This window comes from Plectropomus leopardus, chromosome 20 (assembly GCF_026936395.1).
Source record: "Plectropomus leopardus strain MGB_pleo_1.0 chromosome 20, ASM2693639v1, whole genome shotgun sequence".
Classification (NCBI taxonomy): Eukaryota; Metazoa; Chordata; class Actinopteri; order Perciformes; family Serranidae; genus Plectropomus; species Plectropomus leopardus.
The window spans coordinates 7,484,303-7,512,090 of NC_142195.1; the positions used below are offsets into that span (position 1 = coordinate 7,484,303).

The following is a 27,788-nucleotide window of genomic DNA, read 5'->3' on the forward strand; positions in this document are numbered from 1 at the left end:
GAAAAATCTTTGTAGCAAATATCATGACATAAAACTGGAATAAAATCACTATCCAAGTGAAAATTAGAGATGGCAGCATTCCCTGACTGGCCTATAATAGGGTTTTTATGTGCAGCGGTATAAAAAGAAATGTAGTGATCTGTGAAAAAGGGAAAAAGGGAAGAAAAATTGCAAAGCGCCTCCGAGGGCCTGTCTCGTTATTATTAGTTTTAGATGAAAAACACAAACGCTACCCAAGAGGCAGCGCCATGCAGCAGGCAGGCGTTCTCTGACATTTGAAGGGGTGGCGGATTGAGAGTGGGAACGCTGGAAAAAACAGAAAAACTGCTAAACTACTGCATGTATGAAAGAAGTTGGCAAATCATGGTTGGGACAACATTTTCTCACTGAGGCACGCAAGAGACTGACCCAATGACCAATGTCTCTCAAAGTCAGGGCCGGTGTTGTAGTACTTGAGATCGGTCTTGGTGTCAAAACCTCTCTCAAGACCACTTTTTGAAGGTCTTGGTCTCATCTCACACTTGACCACATTTTCACTCAGTCATGTCTCAGTCTCAGACAGAGAGGATTTGGGATTATATTTCAAGACCGGTAAAGAACACAACTGTGGGGATATCAGTAAACTGGGGATGCAACCGTAAAAACTGAGTGCAGAATAAACATGGTTAAGTTGATTACAGCTCCTTATTTAATTGTATTTGTTAGCCCAAACAAAACACAGGAAAATTCCCACACTTAAAATTCACCTCTGCAATGTCTTGATTATTTTATCAAGGTATTTCTCATGGTGCACTTATACATACAAACATATTTACTTCATGGCAATGGAGAAGGTCAATGATAAGGAATGTTTCTGTGTTCAGTGGGTGTTTTTAAGGAAATATGTGTCTTTCAAATCAATTTGAGGAGTGCCCATGGTCTGCATGTTCCACATCTTAAATTGTCATGTATTGTGGGACTAACCCTGGTCTGGTCTTGGTCTTGTCTAGGTCTTGATACACTTTGGTTTGGTCATGACTTCGTCTTGGTTTTGTTGGTCTTGACTACAACACTGGTCAGTGATTACATGGTTATTTTAAGCCAATACATGATACTTTCCCAACAATAAGCAAGTGGTTTTGGTGCTTAATGTTTCAACATATTAACTCCATAATATGGTACAAATATTATATATTTACATATCCATGGTTCACAGAAATGTTACCTGCCAACATTTATTGTAGTGGTTGCTGACTAAGGCATATATACAAAATCCAAACACAAGAGCACATCCCATGATGAGATCTCCTTGAGTTTCCCAAAGTTCATAGGAGGTATTCAAAAGTTTACGGTTGAAAAGTCTGCAGTCCTGAAAAACTGTTTGGCAAAGTATGTCTTCAGGCAAGATATCATGAGCCTCCATCATCTCTTTATGCCAAAGTCTGTTGGGAAGGCTGTTGCATCAGTCTCAGCTCTTCCTCAAATGGTGAAGACAGGAGTACAGGTGAGCAAGAACAGCCAGCGGGGTAGAAGAAGGCAGAAAAAAAGGCTCAGTAGTCAACCGCTAGAGTTTCGCAAACAACCTCAGATATTTCAAAGCAGAGAAAAACTCCTGAACTTAAATCAGTAAAAACTCTGATCAAGGATTAAACTGGGATATGTTATTGGAAGAGTGGAGGTCGGCTCATTTAGAAGAGTTTGTCTTGTTTTGCACCATGTGGCATTTTTTGTGACAAATGCAGCTCTGTAAAGCAAATGAGCTGTACATAACCATTAATATTCCCAAACACAAATTAACTGTTGTTCTTGATTATTTAACAAATATCCACAGTGTATTCAGTAGAAGTGCACACAGTCCACAGTCTCTGTTACTCATGATCCCAGATAGGTTGTTATTCTGAGCCCTGTGCGGCAGAACAGCTCCGCCTGCATGCCAAGTGGTCAGTTTTTTGAGCTCATATGGTTTCATTAGAAGACAAACCTAAAAGTGCCAATTCATTCCAAGTTTTACTCCACCGCTGCAAGACTAACAGCATGGCACTTTGCTCATCAACACATGTCAATCACGTCATTATGTATTAAACACAGAGTGGGTGGTACTAAGTGTCGACTGGCAGTCATTTTAAACATGATCAATTGCAACAAAGACAAAAATACAAGTATACTGGAGACAAGCTATGAATAACCCTTTAAACTGACAGCAGAAAAAAAATGTGTGAGTAAATTTAATGTTGATGGTAAACTTAAACCTAACACCTACTTTCACACTACTGTTTGTCACTGAAAATGGTAATGCAGACCGGAGAAGGAAATGGGGAAATGCATGAAAAGAAACTAATATAATGTCTGGGGTAAATATGCTTTTTTTCATTAAGAAAGATAGTATCACAAGGTAAAGATTTCCAAGTTCAACAGGTCAAGAATGTATAGATGGCCTATTTCATTGTTACAGAGCTAATTAATTAAAAAAAGGCAAGTTTCTTTTCCACTGTATGAAATTGTTCATAGAGGTAACCAAATGGGGTGACACCAAAACTAAAAGCTATAGCCAGATTTCAGGGATTTGATTATGCTGTTGAAGTATGTAGACTAGTTGAAAACTATGGCAATATGAGAGTTAAAGAATCACACTTTGATATATTTTCTTATTTTACAGCAAATGTTACTAATCGTCTAATGTGCATAAAGTAATACTGGTACAGCTGACCCTGCTTTAATGTCTTATGTATCTATGCATGTGTCAGGCAATTCATTGTTCTTCATACAGGCTGTCCTTTTCCTTAAAAATATATATATATATGTACAGCTTTAATTTGAAGGAGTTCATTGATTATAAGGCAAAAAACATACTGGGAACAAGCCTTTTTAAGTTTAGTGGAGACTCACGAGTACATATAGAATCTATTTTTATTCAGATATGTTCGGTTAAATTAAATTTTATTTATAAAGCCCATTATGACAAAACACAGTTTGCCTCAGAGGGCTTTACAGCATACGACATCCCTCTGTCCTTAGACCCTCACATCGCCTAAGGAAAAACTCCCCCCAAAAAAGCCCTGTAACGGGGGAAAAAAATGGAAGAAACCTCAGGAAGAGCGGCTGAGGAGGGATCCCTCTTCCAGGTAGGACAGATGTGCAATAGATGTTGTAAATAAAAATTAAATTACAATAATGACAAATTATGTTGAGGTGAGGGTTCAAGGTACATCCTTGAAAATCACCATGCCAGTTGTTCCCCGAGTAATGTAGCCTCCATTTTGGTTATTTAGCAAGCTGCAACTTCCGAGGCTGAAAAATGAAGCCAATGTGGAAGTGCCAGAAACTGCAGTTTGTAGAATGGCCACTTGAGGCTGCCCCAAAACAGAGTCTGTCCCCATTTAACCCCATATAAATATACCCAACTTTACAGCAGAAATGTACATGTTGATTTACAGCCTGGTAGAAATGATGGTTTTGGTCTCACTAGCTAATCTGAACATTCATGACAACTGTACAAAGGGGGGAATTTCTTCATAGCTCATCCGTTTACAGGTTTTTAAGGCCCAAAGTTGTGCTACCAGTTGCTATAGTCAGATCTAGTCTGCCCCTCGCTTATCCACAGCTCCACCCTTGTGTAAAAACATGGTCAGTCCAAAAAAAAAGAAAAAATGGCTCCAAAAACCCAGATGGCAATGGTAGAAATGATGAACTTCCACAAACCAATGGGGGGAAGTCACAGTAGCTACATCCATTATTTATATAGTCTATGTTATTTAGCCCCCATCCAACAAGCTCGCATGACTTGTTTGGTACTAATGGATGCCATTAGATCAGCTCTACTTTCAAATGAGACCACTGTCTTTGTGCTAGCTTAAAGAATGAGAATTATTTTTGCCAGGGGTGGGGGCACATCAGGGTGACCCCCCCATCACCCCTCTGTATGCGCCACTGCTTAGTCACTATGAACAAATACGTGTACTTCTATAAGTCTTAGCAGGAGCTCGTGTTCCATAAATGATATGATTCTTAGTCTGAGAAATACATCATTGTTTTTCCTGCAATTGAAGTGTCACATCTGTCACACAAAAATATTTTTCTGTCATTTTTTAGATATGCTATTTGTTATTGAACTCTAAAATGACAGTATGATTGATGACTGATACAGTGGGATTACATTCTAATCAGGAACTTTAAAAATCTCTGTCAGCTGCCTCTCTCCTTTTGCTCCTGACTCTTTTTTTTTCCTCATTGTGTCTTATATATTGAGTCTATTTTCCGTAGGGGTCCACCCATGACTTACGCTTTCTTTTGTAAGCCTATAACTCTGAGGAAAGTTAAAACGATTGATGTCTCTGTGTCTGTTCATAAAGCCTTGGCTTTTCAGGGCCCTATTTCTTCTTCATACAGATAAGTTCAAGTCTATGTCTGAGATCCAACTGACTCTGCGAATAAGTTTCTTTTAGAGATGTTGAATGAACTATGTTGAATGAACTGAGGCCCATTTTTCTCAAATTTCCACAGCGTACATTTAAGTAATAGCTGGCTTCTCCATTTCTCCCCTGTATCTCTAAATTGGCCATTCTAATTAACTAATTAATTACTTTTACGTAATAATTGACTTTAAGCTGCTTTAAACAATATTTTGTATCGTTTTAACTATGCATGGGATGACTGTGTTTTCTGAAAGGGGTCATTTGCACTGATAGACCCATAGAGAATTAACACCTGACTCTGCTATTCTGCAATTAACTTACCTCAACAGAGCACTTTAGCATCTCTCAGCTCATTGTTCTGGTTTTATGGCCTGCAACTTTACAGTTTTGGCTCCTACTCCTCATCAATCTCATCAACCTCTTTCCCAGGCTGGGGAGGCAGCTGTTTTTAATGATACAGCTCTTATAAACTGACTACACCCTTCATTCCCAGCACCAAACGACAGGAGGACACAATTAGCATCTAGCTGTTTCACTCAAGAGCTGGTGGAGACCAAAAATGGAGTATATAGGAGTGTGACTATTGTAAGTCCAAATAAATGCTTATCTTACTTTGTGTCTGCCACATGTATGTAATAGGCAACTGCTTTCTAACACATTTGCCATAAAGACTTGGGCAAGTGTGTTAGCAGCTGGGTCAAGAACTTAAAGGGATAGTTCTGATCCTTTGAAGTGGGGCTGTATGAGGTACCATAGTCAGTGTATTACATTCAGGAGATGTTGGTCAGCACTCTCCCAGTTTTGAGAAGCAGACAGAAGCACCACCATGGAATCTGAGCAATGTTGAGGGATCAGCAGCAAAATGTATTCAAGAAAAGTCCCATGAAGAAGTTGAGCCGGCTGGAGCATAGACTCAGCACAGACAAACTAACTGATTAGGGCAACCACAGAGCAGCAGCACCTGTGTTCGGCAAGCTAAAACTACTGTTTTTCTCAGTGAGAGTCTGGTGAGCATTAATTGGCAAGGTGTTAATGGCTTCCCCATTGGAAAGGGCCGTCTGTGGCAAGGTAACGTGGTGAAAACATTTTCAATATGGTGTACATTTCAACTGACTTTTTTTCCCCAGGTGGCTAAAATAGCACTTACATGGTGGTACTCCCATGTGCGGGTAGGGGGGGGGCGGTGTCGACGGCCTTCTAATAAACACTGACTGTGGGTACTTCATACAACCCGACAAAAAATCCAAACTATCCCTTTAAAAAGGTCATAATACATAAATGTTGGGTTTACAGCTTGTTCCACTGCCTTCAAGTGGTTAAAAAAAAAGAATAAATGCAGGTTTAAAAAAAATCTTATGCCTGCCAGTTAGATGCTATATCATATCCCTTTCTTAATGGGCTGTTTGTTCCTGCTTTTATAAATAGGGTCGTTCTCATCTTTCTTCAAACAGTCCACCTTCATTTAGAAAGACACTCACTGACTCCAACATACAAAATAACTGCATACCAATAAAGTCCACAAGCCTCACTAGTTAGTTCATCTTTTAAAAGACTCTGAATTCAGAGCCCTTCACAGTGAAACACTGCCCTTGTCAAGGTTACTAATGCCTTTCATTTAAAAAAATGTGAGCATGACTGTTCTTTTCTCATGTTTTTAGATTTCAGCTCAGCATTTAATACAGAGATATTTTGTTGCACAACATGGGGAAAAAAAGGGGGGGGGGTCCTCTTTCGAACTGAACTCTGCCTTTTTTCATTGTAACGTCTCCTTTTTAACTGCTTATTGTGTTGCAGTGGTGTTGCATTGTGCATTTGCACAAGTGGTGTGCATGTGTATTTTTTAAATTCTACTAATGCTGGGGGGCCAATGTCACAAATCTTTAAATCTTACACAAAGTGGCTTTAGATAGAACTCCAGTTCTGAAGAGAAACTTCTATTCATCAATGCTTAATAGGAACTAACTTGTACAAAACCAAGAACATCACACTACATCCTGCATTGGCACTGAATGTTGTTATTGGACCAAAGTCATGTACTGCAGAAATGCCCATTGTGAATATTATTCCCAGGGAGGCTCGGGTGGTCTTTCTGTAGTCGCCGGCTTTCTCAGATGCAGCAGTGGATTTTTGTGTCTTTTAGTGAAGAGGGGGGAAAAGCAGCCAAAAACAACAACTGCCAAAGTCCAAACTCTGTTGTGACACTGTGGGGAATTGAGTGGAGTGCCAAATTGAGCACTGCTAGAAATCAACACTGTTTCTCATTTAATAGGGCAGCATCATGAAAGACATGCAAAAATCATCTTCATTTTTTTTGTGCCATGGCAGTAAGATTGGCTGCAGGTCCCCAAAAGATGGGAATAGAAGCGGAGGGGAAGATGAGGGCACGTGAAGAGGGAAAGAGAGAACTGAGAAATTATAACCACAGGGGAAATTCAAGATCCATTTGACAAAACACATTGTGATTTAGCTGTGGTGCTAAAAACGCCATAACACAAACAATAATCACACAAGGAACACATATCCCTACATTACCTGTTGAGTCAGTCCAGTCTACAAATCCAGACAGTGTAAAAGCATTTCCACAGTTCTATATCTGAGCTGTGCAGATATTCAAATGAAAGCAAGAATGACTACTGAGATTAATGTTAAGAAAAGCTGCAAGTCCGGTTTTGAAGGAACAGTGTGCAAGATTTGGGGGTATTTAGTGGTATCTAGTGGCAAGGACTGCAGATTTAAACCAGATGAAACTTCTCCCAGTTAGAAATCCTTCTTTGTTTCATTAAAACACTGAATAAAGCAGTTTCAAGTTACAAATCAGTGTTTCAGCAATGCTTTTTGGCATGTTGAAGACAGGCCACTAACTTAGCACTTGGTTATGTGTGCTCACCTTTTTTTTCCTGTTAATGTATGTTCCAGACGTTCAGGAGGTTATTACAAGGAGCCGAATATTCTTTCTCATCCTCTCTAAAACGATTTAAATCTGTAAAACCTGAATAAAGTATCTTCACGCCAAAAACTGGTGTTTCTCCTACGCTGTTTGTCATGTCCGAGACAACCAGCACCTGCTAATGTGTTTTCACCTCTTTTCTGTGTAATTTACAATCCAGATGTTCAGGAGGTGCTTATGGGAAACTGAACTACCTGCAGAGGTCTCTTTCTCTTTAAACCGATAGAAACACTGAATCAAGCAGTTTCAAATTACAAATCAGTGTTTTTCCTATGATGTTCGGCATGTCAGAGACAAGCCAGCGCCAACTAATGTGTGCTCACTTTTTTCCTCTGATAACGTAGGATCCAGATGTTGAGGATGTTTTTACTGGGAGCCAAATTATAGGCAGAAGTCTCTTACTCTCCCCTAAAAATGGACCTGGTGATTTAAACCAGTGAACACATCTGCTACCCACGGTGGCAGATGCAGAAATGTGAATGGTGCTGTTTAAAGCCAGTGTTTGGTTTGTCCATGCTAGAATACTATGGAAACATGCCTGTGATTACATGGCAATCTCCATATACAAGGACCAGCTCCCTATGTTGATATAAACGGCTCATCCTAAGGTAAGGAAAACACATATTTCTTATTTTCAGGTGATTAAACACCAAAAGACACATTGCTTTTCACATTATATTCAATTTCTGCCAATATATGCCCCTAAATCCTAACACACTCAACCTTTAACTGTTCAGTATATGATTAGACATAATGTCGACTGTGTAGTATATCAACACACATCTGGGCTCTCGCACTCAACGGGCTTTAAGTCTTCAGAGCCTGACATGTACGGGAACATACGTGGCAGGTTCATTCGTTCAGCAACTTTGATAGGATGACATCTCTTCATGAGAATGAATCACCAGCATCAAAGCATCATCCCTGGCTCATGCCTCTTCATTTACATGGCTGTCTACCATGACTCACAAACACACGCAGGGAGAGAGGGAGATACGCAGATGGAAAGAGGGACCAATAAAGCGTTACCTTTGAACGTTTGCATCTCCGAGAGCAGAAATATTGCTGCAAGACAAGATGGTTATCACAAAGCAGCCATGAACCAAAGAAGAGGAGGGATATACCATATTGAAAGAACATTTTGTTTACAGTAAGTTTTAGGTTTTTATCATCACAAAACAGGGTATACTGGGTCAAGTGCTAAGATGCTGAAGATACACTTGCAGAGAATTTGCCATGTGTGCCCATTTATCATTCTTCTCTGCTCTCGACTCAAATCCGATTATAACATTTTTTTAATAAATAAAAAGATGCTGGAGATTATAAATGTTCATTTGTTTTATAAAATGCTGACATTGTTCCACCAATCCCTTGTTTCCTGTCTGCTATCAGCCATGATATTTGGATTAAAGGGTCACTCCAGTGATTTAGCCTTAAACTTTCATAAAACTGGAGGATTTGTGAGAGACAGATTAACAAAAAAGAGCTACAAACACTGTACAAAAGGGGACCTGATATCCTGATTTTTAATTAAAGTGGTTATAACAGGCCTGGGTATTTTTATAATCACAATGTACAAAATGTCAATTTGGAAACAATGAGAATGTAAATGTGTAAAATGTGTCTCTCATGGTGGTTATTTTACAGAGAACTGCCATCCTTTGCTTTAGGGAGATTTACAACGAGTTTCAGGTCATCGTTTAGCTGCCTGCACATTACTGTTATGTCTCACTGCACTCATCGTGACAATTTTTGGCTTTAGCAGGCTCTGTGCCAAACAACAGAGAGACACAGTTAGTGACTAGATGGTGAACATAGTGGAGCATTTAGCAGCTGAACAGGCATATGGCTCCTTCAGGAGATGGTAGAGACTAAAAACCGAGCCTAAAGGAGAAAGAATATTAGCCAGAACCACAACTCCAAATAAATGCTAATGTTGCTCTGTGACTGTTGGATGTGTGAAAAACATCTGTTTCCAAAGAAGTTAATCAACCTTAAAGGTGATTAAATGTCAATGATGTTTTCACAACTTGATTCTACTGCCCCAAAGTAGCCAAAACCCCCAGTTATTTAGTCCCTCAAGGATTTCTTTTGGCATTGTTTTGACCTAAAACATCTTGTGACTGACTCAGAATTATGCCAATTGAATTGGATTTGGTAGTTCAATATGAATATTCGACTATTCTTTTTTTTTCAGACAAATTTTTAAAGTTTGTGTGGGGCTCAGCAGGACATTCAGTGTGACAACGGCATTTACGACAATAGTAAACAAGCTAATGGCACAAACAATGGACCGGCAATGTGCAAGGACATCTTTTAACAAGACTAGACTATCAAACAAAAGCCAGAGACTGCAGCATATTAACTTGCTGCGAGCTGTAAATTCACCCCTTCTAAGCAGGAGAGCAGTCTCTTTCTCCTGCTGTGTCGAGTATCTCTTCTGTGCCGCAGCTGCTTGAATCAAAGAATATTGTAAAAGCCAAGAGCATTGACTCTGCAGCAAAATCTGAGGACCAAAATGTCCCCAGAGGCACACTGCACAGCACATTAACTAGCAAAAAAAACCAAAACAAAACAAAAAACACAACTACTCGACTTGAAGCTACCTAAGTCGACTAAGGGGTCTCTGACTGATAATTCACACCTCTGACTTTAAAGGGCCGGCTCTTAGTGTTATTATTTTTGGCATACAGTGGTTTCCACAGAATTAGAATCTATCTGTGATGTTAGAGGCATAAACTGCCATTCCACACACTCTCCACCCACTTTTTTGGCCCTGGTAGCACAAGTCAACACTGCACAGTGTGATCTCATCTGTCATATCATATCTCTTGGACAGAAGCCCTGCAGCAGCAGTTAACACTGGACACGCTGTAAATCTCACACCGACAGCAAAATTGCTACTCTGTTGTTAAACCTGTTCATATCCATGGGGTAACGTTTGCCATGCAATGCTAACAGTTGGCCCTGTCACTGTTTGTGTGTGACTCTGTCTCAGTCACAGAGCTCCAGCTATGCAGCAGAGAGAGCCGCACGCAGCTCTACAAAGAAATGAAATTTTAAACCATTTAAACAGTCAAAGTTGTGGTTAGTTGACAAAATTGCAAGATCCCCAAAAATTAATGGGAACTAGCTGAATTTGCATTATTTGTTGCAATCGCATCATCCTGCAGGGACTTGTATCAGGGACTGTAGGTTTTATAATCTATGTCCAGCTTCAAAATCATGACTTTACATTTTCCATAATGCTGCTTCACATCTTTCATTAGACCCCTCCATATCTAAACACGGCTTAACAGCCACATCAATCAAACTCTACACCCCAGTTTGTAATGCAAGAATTCAATGGCAAATGTAGTCTATAAGCACTTAACTGAAATAACCCTAATGACGTCACCTTGACATCATCGGGGTTAGCTCCAGCTCCTCTAGAGCCAGAGAAGTTTTTTTGTTTTTTTTTTTTACTGGATTTTACCGGCTGAGTAGCACTACTGTACTTATGATTACTAAAGTGAGCTTTAAGCCCTTTAAAGCCATCTTTTTTCATAAATAAAAAGAAATCCGAGGAACCCTCTGTGTAATTGCCTGAAACAAATCCAAACTTTGTTGAGCTAGACGTGGCTCCACCAGCCCCATGGTTCTTGTCTGCCATAAGAGCTGATATTTGGATTAATGCCAAACAATTTAGTTGTGTAAACTGGACAGATGAGACCACGTTCTCAATCTTTTTCGGCGTGGGTGAGCAAAACACTATTGATTTCCCCTCTGCAGGTGGATTAAGAAACACGTTTGCCTTTCTCAAGAGAGCAGCCTTCAGATGACTTCAGTGTAAATAGGAAATACATGTGCGTATGTGTGTGTGTGTGTGTGTGTGTGAGAGAGAGAGAGAGACAGAGACAGACAGACAGACAGACAGACAGACAGATAGATTGCTTGCTGGAAGCCTGGCAGTGACATTTGGCTGTTTTCTGTCTGGCATTTCTGCAGTCAAGCAAACAAGGTCCGATCTGTCAAGTGTCAAAAAGTCAGCTTGTAGAGATACCTGACCAGATAAAACTACTACAAAAACTGTAATTTACTTTTATCTGGTTGTGGATTGGTAACATTCACAAAGGTTTTATATGAGTTTATTAAGTAATTATGTCAGAAGATGGCAGACTGAATGATGTGAAGAAGTTTGAGTAGATATTTAATTAAAAAAAACTTCTACACAAATCCACAAGGACAAATTCAACACTTTCTATCTCTTTTCTTGAGTCCTCTGTAATTTTTCATGTTTTACTATTTCTTTCTTTGCCGTCTTACATAAGCTTATCTTGTACGTCTTATATTTCAGTGCATTCACTTTCTTCTCCTTTCAAATTTTCTGTACTCTGGTGTGTAGTACAATTACATTCTTCACTAGTAAATGCAAGAGATCCAAGGTCTGCATATTACGCAAGTCCACAGGAAACACAATGGTTCGACACAATAATAATAAAACATTGTGTAATGAGTGCAAATAATGTATAAGAAACAGCCATGTAAGGAGTATGTATTGGAGGTTACAGTCTAAACATGGCATTGGCTCTGCGACTTTATCAACAGAACCATGTTTCTTTAGCGAAACTTCTTTCTTCTATGCGATACAGTCTGTGAGCTAGTGACAGTGCAGATAAGTTCTAGTTGTCGGCCTGTATTTTCCTGCCTCTCTAATGCTGTCTTATTACCATCACCCCATCCCAGAGGAAAAGACCCCTTTCTACCTGTGATCTCCCAGCACTGACACTATCTGCTCACTTTCTCTGCTGATGCCATGCAAAATGACAGCCCCAAGTCCTCTGTTCCACTGCCAGGTAACGGTGCAGGGGGCCCATAAAGCAGAAAATACCAAATCACATTCTGCTAATACCCTTAGTGGTGACAGCCTCCATCTTAGTTCACTAGAAATCCGCTGCAGCAGAAATATCGAGGGGTTGTCCCACTCTAGTGGCTCTGCAAGTTTGCTAGAAAAACTCTTTTATTGAGTCTGCATCGGGGGGGAACAAAGAAAATGCCAGAGAAAGCATCAAAGCTGAAACGACATGCAAGAGGGTTGTATAAGAGGTGACAGTCATATCCAAGCAGCAGCCTTTGGATGACTTTTTATTAACTGAGGCAGTTTAGCCGTAAATCTGCATCTTCTGTATGGGTGAAAAACCAACACATCGACTTCCATAGCTGAAAGAAACTCCTTGTAGAACTACAGATTCTTCACGTTAGAAATACCAGGCAAGGTAGTTCGGGCATATGATCGAGATGTCTACCAAATGCCTCCCGTATTCTGGGAACATTTCTTTTTGGGGAGGAATCAGAACATGCCAGAGCAATTACAAATCATCTCTTGGGAAATGTGGAGAAAGATGTTGGGAATCCCATGCTACCATTGTGATCCAGACAGATTAAGCAATGGAAAATGGGTGGATGGACTTAAACAGGGTCTATAGGTTCACCCAATCTTTTACGCATTTCCATGAGCTGATAATTTTCCGTCTGTAGGCCAAGCCAATCGGGATAATCTTGTGCTCTTCCTGCCCTGGCTTGGTCATCCGGGTTGACCCACACAGTGTTTAGTCTCACTCATCAACAACAACACCAGCCGTCTGGCGGAGGCAAGATGCCAGCAGTGGTGGGATGACTTCCAGGGATCTCATGTGGTGTGCTGTGTTGTGATGACAGTGAGGCCATGTGGTGGCAGCTCCACCAAGTGCTGCCCCTCTGCTCTTGTAAAAGTCCCAACGGTCTTAATTCCTCGTCTGGATGACGACAAAGATACTGCTCAGTGGTCTGGTCTTAGCTCTCTAACAAGTAATGAATGATTCTTGGCTGATCTCAAAGGGATAGTTTAGTCCAAAATCAAAAATACATATTTTTATATCTCTTACTCATAGTTTTATTTATTAATCTAGATTATTTTGGCATGACTTGCCAAATGTTGGACATATCGGCTGTTGAGATGTCTGCCTTGTCTCCAATACAGTGGAACTATATCTAACTCAGCTTGAAGTGCTCAAAGTGCCAAACAATACATTTGAAAAACTCAACATAAATGTCTCCTTCTTGAAATTAATAATCCACAGACCCTGTTGTGAGCAGTTTCATGTAGGAACGATTTTTTTTTTTCTGCAAAACTACACTCGACAGATGTCTCATAGTGCAGAGGAAAGTGTGCATCCACTGATACCTAATCCAAACCATGTGCTTTTAATGACATCCCCACGTTGGTTACCACGGGCTTTTATTGCCTAAACATAACCATGTGCTTTTGTAGTAATCCCACCATGTGCTTGAATTGATATCCCAGCATCGGTGGCAGCATCCCAGAACATCAACAGCAGAGACATGGGGATACCTAGAGTGCAATATATCTGTAGACGCGGATGTCTACTGACAAAGTGGCAATATGTGACTACTTGGGATGAGTTGTTGGATTGTCTTGAGTAACCAGGTCATGATTTTCTGAACAAAAGACATTGCTGTTGAGTTTTCAAGTGCATTTACCTGCTTTATTGAGAACCAAAAGTGGAGTGCCATCCATTAAATTATTATTAGGCTTATATAGCAGATATCTCCAGCACTCAGCGACTCACACATAAAGAATGTAAATTAATAAATATCACTATAGGTAAGAGGATTTGGGGCTGAACTCTCCTTTTAACTACTCTCCCTCCCTTGAAGATGACTGTCTACACTAGTGGCTGGGTTGGATACAACTTACTTTTCTTTGTTTCTTATTTGTTTTCTTTGGGAGTTTCCTTAAAAGAAAGATGAAACACTGTCAAAAGCAATGATAGTATTTGTGTGACAATTTTCAAATAAACACTATGGTCCCTGGCTTTTCATCAATGCTGTCCTCCCCTCTAACATCAGAGTACAGCAGAGTCCAAACACATGCTAAGCCCTCAGTCTAAACATAGGTTTGCCCGCTGTCTTTGCGATGGCATATCAAGCATACATTTTGGCAGGCAAGGACCATCCCTGTTGGCATCAACAGGCTGGATCAGTGGAACGTGAGGAGGACATATGTGCAGCACTGACTAGACCTGCCTTTGTTGGCTTACTATCCTCCCACACTCTGCTTTGCAGGAAGGATGGGTGGGGAGTGGAAATTTATTCTCCACTGTCTGCTGGTATGCTCAGGTCTCTCTACAGGTTCATGTTTAGGACTCAGAGGAGACCGGTGGGCGTGAGAGATTTATTGTGCAGAAGGCACATGTAGCTGATGTTTTTTGGATCTGCATGTGTTGGCTGTGCTGTCTCTCACCTTCTGTTTAGTGGGTGGTTGGTTGTGCCAAATTTGTCCCAAGTGATCTTTAGATATTAACAGTTTGCTGTGAGTTATATTTCCTAAAAGACTGGCCTAGTCTGTTTCTATTTCAGTACAATATACATGCTGTATCTATGTTGAAAGAGGCATTGGTTACTTTCGTGGGTAGCTTTTGTTTTGGCTATTAATAGAACTGCATGCAGCATTACTGATGCTGTGTCCCAACATCAAACCAGCTGCTGAAGCCTCACAATGGCTTTGGTTGAACTTCAGAATGCATGAAAGGAAGACTTGCTTCTTACACTATCGTCATACTATAAAGAGAGGTTGGTGTCAACAGGAGCAATGATTTATAAGACCACTGACACTTTCAATAATCATGCTGTTGTTAATTTCTGTCAGTGTCACAGCATTGGATGTAGTTACTGAGATTTATAGCCTTGTTGGAGGGGCAGAATCAAACTCATTCTCATGACAGAGTCATCAAATACTGCGTCATCAATACTACCAAGAGACACCTTTCGTGACTGCCTGATACACTGCTAGAGGACGTAAGCTGAGAACGCAGCCGGACAGAACTCGTTGCTGTTTTACTGTAGCTGATGGCAGCCGGATGGACCCTTGTGACCACATGATTTGCTGCAGGACAGCATCAGTGTATAGGGCAGGCAGGCTGTATGGTCTGGACGGGCAGTCCAACAACTGCAGACTTTGATGCAGGAGTCTAGTGTTCGCTTCCCATCTGAAAATGATGTGCATCCTTTGTCTAAACCTAACAATCCGTGCCCTTGTCATGTATTCCTAACCATATGTGCCAGCATGTGCATTTGTTGATGTCATGGCATCGGTTGCCACGTGCTGTTTTTGCCTAAACATAACCACCTGCAGCGTAATCCCACCATGTGCTTGTGGTGACCTCATGGTAGTGGCATCCCCGAATATAAGTAGCAGACACAGAAGGATACCTGGAGAGTAATATCTAGACACGGAAGTCCACTGTAAAGCAGCAATATGTGATGACTTGGGATGAGAACTCATTGGATAAAAAAACCCTTATTTTTCATACAAATATCTGGGAGTCATGATAGATGCCAACCTATCGTAGATTCCTCACACAGAGTATATTTGTAAGAAAATACAGCAGCGGATTTACTTTCTTTGCCAAATTAGATCTTTTGGAGCTAGTAGCCAGATTATCTCTCTGTTTGGTTCGAAGTTTTCTTACAGAGGATGGCAAAAAGTTAAAATATTTTAATTTCAGATAGCAACGCCATCTACCATTATCATTGTTGGTATTCTCTACTGGCCTCACCTACTTTAAGCGTCCTGCTCTCATCCACAAAAAATTATATTCAGATTGCAGTCTACCATCTGCCTGAATCCATGTAACTGCAACATAGTCTTGTTATCAAATCAAAATCCCTGTTTACCGCTGAGAAGTTGCTCTACAGATTTTTCAATCTACAGTAATATTTTATTCTAACTTAACAGAATATTGTCAGTACAGTACAGTAACTGTCTTTTTTTGGGTTAATCCATGTTACTGAGTCAACACTGTGTATTACATGGAAGGTTTCCAGAGTTTCTTGCTCTGTTTAGCAGAAGACATAACATTCTGTGACATTGCCTTGCTTTTCATGGACTTTCCTGTAAATCACTGCTTCGTTGGTGACAAACTATTGAATATGTATGAATCTGTCGCACTGACAAGAATGACTCACCGACAATAGAGCGTAGATTAATGTACAGTCAGTCCCTCAACTGAGCGTGTGCAATGTGGATGTCAAAACACACAAAGGGATGAGAAAAAAGACACATGGCAAAACCAAACACAGGAGCAAACAAACAAACGCGCACGCCGACACAAACAACAGCACGGATGCTGTCATCTTCATACAAAGACACATTCTGCAGGCTGTTTGGTGTTTCTGGTGCAAACCTCTCAAGACATTAATGAGTAAAATGTTAGCTCATGTTGGGTGGATGGATTTTCACACTAGGCAAATTCTGCCAGAGAGGTTTCACACAGAGACATTGTTTTATGATTCGCACTTATCAAAGGAACACACACACACAAACACACAGAAGGAAACACAGTTTTAGGGAACACTTCACATCGTTGGAAGTCGCCTACTGCAGGCATTGGGCTCTGTGTGTCTTCTATTCTGTATTCAGCGGCTGCCTATGGTGTGGATATAACTCATTTCGGAAAGCAAAAGCCTGACACCCCACTGCGTCTCCTGTTGGCTTACTTTTGTTTTTGTTTTTCTGCTGCTCTCATATTGCTTTCCACGGCTTGCTCACTTGAGAACAATCTGCCTGAATTTACTGCAGCTGTAATGCCATTTTACCCCCACGAAAGGTGACCTCCACTCCAGGTGTGATGAATCTGTCATAGCTTCTCTGCCAGCTCTATTCCTGCTGCTAATGACAACAACTTAGCCAAGTGTCTTAACGCTTGTTGATGGCGTTTTACGACGAAGGAGTATTTTGGGTTGAAGTGTGTTAATAAGGGATATAAACAGGTGGTTATTTACTGTGGGTTATTTGCGCTTGCACATATATGACATCATACTGCCTTTATTTAGCTTTAACATATTAAACAAACACACCTCCGCCATCCTGTCTTCCAATTAACCTTTGCATATCAGGATGAATAAGTCAAAAGCTGACGCAGGACGGGCATGTGAACACTGCTCACACATGGCTAAAGCATTTGTGAAAATGTTATTTTTTACATGTGAAATATCACAGCCAGTGTGTGTGTGTGTGTGTGTGTGTGTGTGTGTACAAAACTGTAAGATTATATTAGCTCTTTTCTAAACTTTTGAACAAAGATATTTTCCACTGTCGTCGTTAAGCATTAAATAATCTGTGCATTTGGATCGTGAAAACTGTACAAAAAGTATATAAATATATATACATATATACTTTTTGTACAGTTTTATACACACACTGAATGTGAAATTTCACGTTAAACTATATATAAATGTATATATAAATGGTTCATTCCAAGGTAATGAAAACACAAGGATTCTTAGTTTCACGCGATTATACACTAAAGAAAACACAGTTATGATATATACCCCTGAATCCTTCAAAGTGGACCAATAATACTACTTTTGGAGGTCACTAAATGTCGAAATGAGGCAACATCATAACTCAGAACGTACTTTGCATTACAGATCAGTCAGAATTCATGACAAAGCTCGGAGTAAAAAGTTTCTGAAAATGTGAAACACACTGAAAAAACCACCAGCCTTACATGTTCATATAAGCCGAATAAAAGTATATATTTATTCCTACCGAAGCAACCCACATTACAGTGAGTGTATCCTGTACATTTTTAACACCAGTCTCCTCAGCTAGAAGACCCACTTGTATAGTCACGCAGCAGCAGCATCTTGTTGTCTGTTGCTAAATTAAACAGAGCGAGAGAGACAGAGCATTTGAGTGCAAGTTTAAATAAAATGGAATATGATTTTCAGTGTGTGCAACTTGACCGACCTCTTTCCTAAACTTTGGAACAAAGATGTTTTCCTCTGTGAGTTAAGCATGAAAGAATCTCTACAACTGGATCATGAAAAAGGCATGCTTCAACTGTGCGAAAGTGGGGTGAGGAAGACCCGTGGGGGAACACCATCTGTGGTACGATGACACTCTGGCTGACTGTATCTAAGCTGCGACAGAAAACTTGAGATCCAAAAAAAACACAGGTAGTTTTATCTTTTCAAAGTATAGGCACAGATTTGTGTGCACCACTGTTAGACATGATTTACGTCCTGAGGCACTAGGTCAGCATTTACATTAAGAAAAAAGGATGAGAATACTGAATAGTAACTTCAACACACCCTTTTGGACAACCATTAAAGCGCTGACTCAGGTACAGAATACCAATGGAAATACACATTATACTCTTTAATGACCCCTGGTTACCATACATCTGATGTGAAAAGGGCTTGCAGGGCCGTGCAATGTAAAACGGTCCACTCCATTAATATCACAGCAGCTGTAAAGCTGTCACTGCCACTCCATGCTCTTCCTACATAAAGCTGATTTGTGATGGCTCCAATCCGCCAGCCCTCAGTCTCCCTAATGATGGCGAGATCCATCACACTCATTTAATCAGAGCTGAAAGGAAAGCAAAGAAGATGGATGGGGCCATTGTGTGCCTCAATAGGTACTTTATAAAGTCACACTCGTACCCCGTCCCACACTGCCCAAAATCTGAATGATAATATAATCAGTAGTTTAGTGAAGTTGTTGTTTCTTTCTCTTTTTTTTTAATCACCTGCTTGAAGTGCTGACGCTAATGACCACAAACAACTTACACTCCTGAATTGATGGTTCTTTTTGATAATGTGTCCCATTCTCCCAAGAGCAGTTACGGCGATGGAAAAGAAAACAGACAAAACCAGAGAGACAGAGGATGTGACTGATGAACCAACAAGTCCTCCAAACAAAACAGGTTGTTCATCAGTGCCTTCAAAAATGACCCTTATGAACACTTCAAAGATCATTCATATGGGTGTTTTTAGATCTGGTGTTCCCTATTGGCAAGACAACAATGTTTGTCATTTCCACACCAATGTATCAATGCCTTTCGCTCCAATGGGACATTTTCTGGACTACTGAGACTTCAGAGTTCTGAGCCGTTGAAACACAAGTAGTGTAGTGGTGTTGATGAGGTGGATGTACTGCTACTTTGACAAGAAGGTTAACCAGAAGGAAGTCTTATATATAGTCCATATTCCATAAAGCTGCATATGCTCTCCGCTACACCACCAGCACCAGCTAAAAACCGTGTAATTTAAAGCAATATATGATCTCTTCATCACCAAAACCAAGTACTTTTTGTGCCTAATCATAACCACATAATGTGCCACCAATCATAGAGGGGCAAAGAATGCGAACTGTGGTTTCAGGCTTGAAAGCCTCCCTGATACTATCTGACCTCTCACAGCACTATAATGATATCAAGCTACTTCTATCTTTGCCTCTCAGGGACATGTCATTATTTGCACAGCTGCAAGAGATTGCTTACAGAGAAAACTTTAAAAGATAGCCAATTTAAGTGTTTGAACAAAAGACCAATTGGAAAAGGACATTTTTGAAGGGCAGACCATCATCGTCACTAGCAGTCAATCACTCATAGCTAATACATTATGAATGTATATTAAGTGGTGGCTTCTTTCTGTGTTTTTATTACCAACAAGATCTCAGTAATCAACATCCATGTTCTAGCCCCACATCAAGCATGATAGCAGTATACTGTCCAGCAAGTGTGCAAGGCAGCTGAGAAGCCAGGCTGAGGTGGTGGACTTGTGCCCCAGGAGGACCCATGAGTTCAGTGTGCAGTCAGCCGCGCCGGATGAGAAAGTTAGCGGAAAGAGTGTGCAAGTGATGTTGAGACATATGGAAATAAGTCTGTAATTCTGCCACTGTAGAAAAGTCTGTTCATGACCCGACATGAATAATGCGTCATGGGACCCGTCCTTGCACTTACACACTTTGTGATGAGGTAGTAACGGGAGGAAAAGTTGACGCTCAAAAAACAACTGATGAAAAGTGGATCAAATAAAATCCAAAATTAAACTGGCACAAGCTTTTTTTGGTTCTTTCAGGACTTTTAAAGAATAATGAATGCTTGCTGTTTCTTTCCTCTCTCTTTTGTGCTCAGTCATGGTCATTTCCGAGGATTTGCTGCTATTGGCCTTTACCTGTTCATGAGTGCAGCCAATTCCACACCATCAATGGCGACGGCTGTGCTGCGTCCGGACATTACGCCTGCAATTCAGCAGAAAGTTGACAATGTTATTCTTTTCCTTAAAGCTATTGAACCATATCCGTCTGGGCACAGCAAGCCACTAAACCATCTGGAGAGGTGTGTGTGTCTGTGTGTGTGTGTATAAACTCAGGGGTAGGTTGATATATTGGGAAAACAAATGGGTGGACAGAGGTGGGGGTGGACATTGGGAAAAGGCAGAGGGGTTTTGGAAGTGTGCATGCAGCCAAACAAACAGCTGACTCTGTATTCCTCCAGGCAAAATGAGGTTACTTCTGCGGTGAAGCTGCCCAATAAACTCCGCAATGAGGTTAGGGTCATAGCGAGACAGGACTCACAGCTTATCACTTTATGTACTGCGTATGTGTGTGCGAGCATGCATTAGTGAATGTGTAAGCCTGATGTGAGGAAAAGAAGGGAGAAAGACAGAGAGGAAGGAGAGCAGAATATGAAAGAAGGGTCAAAAAAAGAGGAGACACACACAGAGCGAGACGCCTACCTTCGCTGTTTGAGCGAGCTTAGCCCAGTGGGACAGCCCATGCCACCATATTAGATTTTCTGCCTTATTGCCTCAGCCAAACTCTCTCGCCTCAGGTCACTTTTCTGTATAAGGGGACGCCGCATTACTCCAGTCTCCTTCGAAAAACCTCCCAGATATGTTGATCCAAGGCAAGAGCTTTAATATTGGCCGGCTAACCTCTTAAGATCCACCCCAGGTTAATTAAATTCACACAAGGTTAACAGCAAACATGTCAATATTGAAAATATTAACTTCAGCAATACACATGAGGATATCCTTTTTCAACAGGCACAAGTCCTGAGAGACAGGGAGGATTCATCTTAATAGGGAGCTGCATCAGCAGCCGCATCAGTGCTAATTTATTTAATAAATGATGAGGGGTGTGTTGCTAGAGAAGCTCCCCTCACCCTCTTTTATTCGGTCATGGGCTAGATGAAGGCTATGCAAATGGTGAGGGAGGGAAGCTGTAATCTGCAACTGAGACTGATGAGATCTCTGTGCTTTGAAAGACAGAGCAAGCTTTAAAAAAAATCTATATGAATATCGAACATCATCATTTTCACACTTCAACACATTTCCCTGTAAAATTACAGTAAACTACTATCAGCTGGGGTTGCCAGAATCCTGCTATTTTACAGTGTCACTGCTGTTAAGTACTTAAATAGTAAATGACTGTTTAACTTATTATAGTATTCTACAGAAAAATGTGTGAGGAGTTTTATACACTACCCCAGGTATGAGTCCTGAAACCCTGAAATGAGTTCGCATTTCAGCATTTCCAGTTCCTTTGTCTCAAAGTCAATGGGCCTTTAGAACGGGTTTTTGGTTAGATGCCTAAAATATACATTTGTGAACTCTTAAGCTTGTATGTGTCCTTTGAAAGGCGAATGCTAATAAGTGGCTAAATAAGACAAAAGAACATCATCACACCTTGCCTTGCTGAACACGGCTTTACAGCCTTGTTGTGGTGGCAAGATTATGTCATGTGACCATAATGTAGTTTGTTAAAGCCTAATGTAAGCTTTTCACTTCAGGCGATAGCATTTCTGTTTAAATGTCTATTAACGCTAACATTCAACTGTTGATCCACACTGGATCCCACTTTGATTTATTTAAGAATGACAATACTTTTTTAAAAATGTCATTGTAAAAGTTCATTTAACTTCTTTATAACCATATAATTATTAGTGTATTTGACTTTATTATATGACGGTAGCTAATTTACTTCATTGTAAATGCAGTTAATTTAATAATTTTGCATTTTAGTAGTTAATATTAGTTTATAGGACATTTAAAAATGTCATAATATATATATAATTTATGGTATATATATATTATCTTAAAGCTATATCACCCATGGAGATCACATAAATGGTTTTAACTGTATAAGAGACAGGACAAAATTTTTCTTCATATTTATATTGATACATCAATATAATATACCGAACTACTGTAAAGTGCTGATATTTGCTGTAAATAACAATGTCGCTTTATTTGTGGTCCAGCATTAAAATGATCTGCTCATTTAAAAATGCATCATGATTTACAGTGTTTTACTGTATTATGGAAAAATGGTACATTAAAGCAATTTGTTACTGAGCATCCTTCCTTTGCTTCCTCTATCTATCCACACTGAAAGACTAATGAACTGTGATACACGTGCAGGCGCAGAAACATTTCCAGAAATACAAGTTTGACATCCTCAAACACTGCAATACCGACACTGATATCCCTCATGCCTTTACTACAGATTAATATTGCAGATAAAAAAGACAAATGGAGCTCTCAATGTGAACAACACATCTCATAGTGCTGCATCTAAATCTCTCTAGAAAGCATCTCTTCACAGAAACACAAAAAACTCAGCAGGATAAAGCATTCTCGTAATATACACTTCTTATGCAGATAACCTTCAACAGTCGTTCAGCAAAAAGAGGAAATGATACAGATGAACTCCTGACATTCGCCAGCATGCCACAGATGGAGACAGGGCTCCGTAGGTGATTGGTGATGCATGGAAACAAATGAGGAAATCATGAACGCACCCCATAGGAGTCATCCATCATATGTATCTGTGACATGGCTCAGCATGTGCTGGGGTCTTTAATCTTCCGCATAAAAATTCATATACTGAGCGCTATAGACTCTTTCTTTTCCACATAATAATCACATGTGAGCCAAACCAGGGGGGAAGATTTGTCTGAGCCAGAGTACTGGGACCAACACAACCTGTCAGATTTGCTGCACTGTGCCATCCTCAAAAGAGGAATCATCCACATTGTGTGTGCTCTGTTTGAAGTCTCCCTGCCGAACATGTACCTGAGTGAACTCAAAAGTAGACTAGGAAGGGTGTACATAAAAATCCATTATTGTTGTGTCATTTGCATTTCCTTTAAACACAGAAACCACATCAAGCCGCGGAGACAGTAAAGAGCTGACTGAACTCTGCATGGCATGATATGCAGAGAGAGCTGAAGGGACAAAGGATGGGTATGAAAGAGCCAAAGACGTTTCTGTGGCAAATTAAATAGAGATAAGTGCTCTCTCAAAATAGAGAAAAAGAAAAGAGGCATTTGCCTGTAACTGTGAAGACACGCAGGGAGAAGGAAAACAAGATGAGACTGCTATTGAAGCTGTATCAGCTCTATTATTATCAGCCCAGGGACCAGTAACAAGCTTTTCCTTCATAAATGGACAAAGTCTGAATACTTGGATGCTGCTTTTCCTGAAGAATGGCAGCTTTAATGACTAGAGATACTTATTTTAATGGGAAAAAGACTAAATTATGTAATTTAATTCTCTCTGCACTGTGCGAAGATTAGGGCCAGTACACTTTAAATGTAGCAGAGAGCTGTCCAAGCTCTGTGACATCAGTCAAGTCCCATCAGTCTCATGGTACTTATGATGTAAAAGAGAGCAATAAAAAGACTATGCATCATCAGCAAAGGCAAAAATATCTTTCAACATTCAGGGTTTGTTTAACTGACCCTTGTCTCACATACTGCAATGTTGCACCGGCTGTCGGTTTCCTCAGTTGAGTGTTCGGTGAAGAAATATAGTATGGAGAGCAGGACGGAGCATCTGGTGCAATTTTTATAGTACACATTTCCTTTAAATTTCTTTCAAAATGAGTTTCTAATTGACTAAAAATCTCCACAGACACAGACACTATTAAGTGTACAAGTACACCAATCTTAATCATATAATAGCATCAGTGTTTTGGAGTCTCAAGTTACACATTAAACTTTTGGTATTAAAGTATAAAGTCCAACTAAAATTAAATTGCATTTGTCTGATGTGTAAATCACAAGTTCTTCTCTGAGAAAAGAAAAGTCAGAAACCGAAATCGTATCGTACTTGCTCCCCATGGTTTCGCATGAAATGCTACAATTGACGTCCGTTCAGATTTTTATCCACGTATTTAGAAAGTTTGGTACAGCCAATCGAATCTTGCATCAATCAGTGACATCAGCTTTGTACCACAGACAGAATAGACAGTCACACTGAGCCGGTCAGCAGTCGGATACGCAAGATAAGAACACGTATAATATCCTGCACCTTAGGAGGTCTGGACCACATATGACCATATTCTTTAAACAGTGCGTATGTAAATAAGTCCTCGGCCACATTAGATGACTGCCTACAAAGCTGATAAATTTGCTTATCTGACAAGAAAACTTTCTGTTGATGCTGTTACGCAAATGGAGCGACGCTATCGAGCTACTTCAGGCAGCCAACTCAAACTACACTGATTCATACACACATACACGTCATACGTCACTGTTAATATGCCATCTACAAAACGCACCCTCCCAATCTGGTGGTCTATTTGAGCTGCAAAAATATGCCAGCTCTCCCTCTGTCTTGTCAATGCCACTGCTGCCCTACTGCTTGCTCTTTCAGCCCCACCTCCACCCCAAATATCTGCAGGGAGTGTTGAGGCAGTAGTCTAGACACCAAACTCAAACTATGTTCTGCTGTTGAAATAAACATTTCAAATGTGAGTTGTTGGACTGAACATAGATACAGAGCTGAAAGTGTCTCTGGAGCAGCTCTCCTTCCACTTAACGGTCAGTTCAACAACTGCCCCATTAGCATGGGCTAACACAGCAGCACACAAACTCACACCGACGCCAAACGACACAGTTCTGTTGTTAAACCCATTAACAGTCATGTGATACTAACATTTAGCTCTCTCAGTGCGTGTGAGCTCACACTCCTGCAGTAGTGGCCTCAGGGAAGTGGGTGCAGTGACCGCAGGGTGCACGTCACAGAACTCACGCCTTTGCTCTTTTCAATGGACATAATGTGTGATTATTTGCAAAAGGAACAATCTGATCCCAAGTGGTCACTAGAGATGCATATGGAGATGCATGATAATGCCAGATGTGAACAGACATGGGGTAATTAAATCACCCAAGATGCATGTTAATACCAGCTTTTAACAGCCTCTCTTAACTTGCACTAAGAAAAAGCAGCAACACTGCAATGAAAAAATACTCAGTTACAAGTAAAAGCATTCAAATATTTACTTAAAGTAGAAACAAAAGTATTAGCTCAAAAATATACTTGAAGTACCAAAAGTAAAAGTACTCATTATGCAGAATGGCCAGTTTCAGACTCGTGTAATATTAACTGGATTATAATTACTGATGCATTAACATGACATGACATAAGCTGGTTAAGGTGGTTCCTAAATGGCCGTGTTTTAATTTTCAGTGGAATCTTTTTTTCAGTGCCAATGTTTCCGTTTTAAATGCCAAATTATATTGTCAATGCCCAAGTTTGCTGTCATTGTTTCAGAGTATACCAGCTCCTGTCAATCAGACACAAACACAGACACCAGCACACTGAGCCAGATCTGATATTTTCCCCAAAACATAATGTCCTACTTTTAAATATTAAAGCATATGAACATATCATTTAAAAACTGTACTGATATTACTTTTAACTACAAAATGGGATGATTTTGATTGGCCTTTAATATTTAATCGTAATAATTATTCATTATTCAAACAGTAACTGGCACATTATTACCAACTGCAGTCACTTTGGTAAGTGATTTAAAACCCTATAATGATAATTACAGGCAGATTTATCATAATATCTTGAGTTTATGAATTAATTATTGAGCAAAAATACTGCTCATGAATTACGTATGAACGCTGGTGTGAAGTAGTAACAGTGGAACCCATTCTCATATAAATGTTATATGGCTCCAATTAAAAAGCAATGACTAGTATTATTTTAAGGGTTAGTACATGAGCCATTTTTACCAGCAGAAAAAATGTCTGTAACAATTAAAATCTGCATTTATTAATTTACAGCGATCTAGAGGACGGCATCATCACAACTACACTTTTACTGTATGACCAACATTGTCAAGATTCAGACCTACATCAAACACATCTAATCTAACATGTAATTTTTATCGCACCCCGTTGTGTGCCGTCATTCAGCATGGTCCCAGCTTGCAGACTAACAAAACTGCAGTGCTGAGATGATGTACAGTTTCCACAGCAGTCTCATTATCAGTCTCATTAGACCAGCTAGATGATCTGACGGATTTTCAATGAAAGGACCCTCCACATTCCATGCTCATGTGAAACTTTGCTCTGAGCACCTCTGGAGGCCTCTCTGCTCCTCTGAACAACATTAAGAGACGATAATGATGACAGAGCTTGATTACATTCAGGGTCATGCATGGATGGGAATAAAGGAAATACACAAAATATGATGCAGCCCTACATCCTTTATGTGCAGATGTTCGGTCTTCTATGAAGTTCAAGAGCTGTCTTTATAAATACTGGGTAATCCATGTTGCTGGTTAAAAGTAAAGTGAAAATCAATGACACATAAAGCATATCTTCGATGCTAGCAACATTATGTCATTTCTTTTGCCCCCAAGCAAACGAATATGTAACAACAATGCCCATTATCATCAGAAAAGCTCACAAGGAAGCAACCAAAAAAGCAGTAATGGTTTCATTTTCCCTGACCTCTGCAGGGTCAAGAGCAACAATAGAGTCAGCATGGCTCTGAATTTCAGGGACACTCAGGGACAAGTGTCCAAAGAACTGTTAAATGCAATGCTAAATCAGATTTATTACCTTGAGAAAATGTGTATTCTCTAAAAAAATATAATGAGTGTAATTTCTAGAAACTCTTTGTTTTCAGGTTTTTGTAATTCATTAAACGCGAGTAATACAAGTGCGTTCTCATTCTGAAGTCATCAAATACCGCCGCTTTGTCAGTGATTTTGGCGTTAGTGACACTGGATGGGCAGACAGTATGTCACCTGAAATATGGCCGGTGATGATGTAATATAAGGATATTGACAGCCCCTATAGGACATGCCGGAGGGCTGCTGAATGGGTCCAACCAACCTTGGACTTTCACTCGGGAGCCCGGTGTTCCTTTCCCATGTAGAGCCAAGCCACGATGTTTTGTCTGTTCGTCCCGGTCTCGGTTGCCACAAGCTTTTCTTGCCTAAACCTAATCATGTGCTTTTATTGATGCCTGGACATTAGTTACCATGTGGTTTTGTTGCCTATACCTAACAACATGCTTTTGTTGATGTCCAGGCATTAGTTGTCACATGCTTTTGTTGCCTTAACTTTACCATGTGCTTGTGTTGATGTCCCAGCATTGGTTCCAGTGTCCTGGAATGTCAGCAGCAGACACAGGAGGACACCCAGTGCATACTATGTAGACATGAAAGTCCACTGACAAAGTGGCGATATGTGAAGACTTGGGATGAGAATGTGTTGGAAATTCTGCTTTAGAAATACACTGTTTATGATTTTCACCAGCCTCCTGTTTAGATTATGCTGACTCCAGAATCATGCAACACTCACAGG

The 27,788-nt window shown here is 40.2% G+C and overlaps 1 long non-coding RNA gene across 1 annotated transcript in view; it reads right to left on the reverse strand.

Moving 5' to 3' along the window:
* The window catches only part of LOC148186164 (uncharacterized), a 43,125-nt gene continuing 15,337 nt past the window's right edge, over positions 1 to 27,788 (reverse strand). Inside the window, exon 4 of the long non-coding RNA XR_015775204.1 lies at positions 1 to 1,457. This is a non-coding gene — a long non-coding RNA (uncharacterized LOC148186164). The remainder of the gene's footprint in view (positions 1,458 to 27,788) is intronic.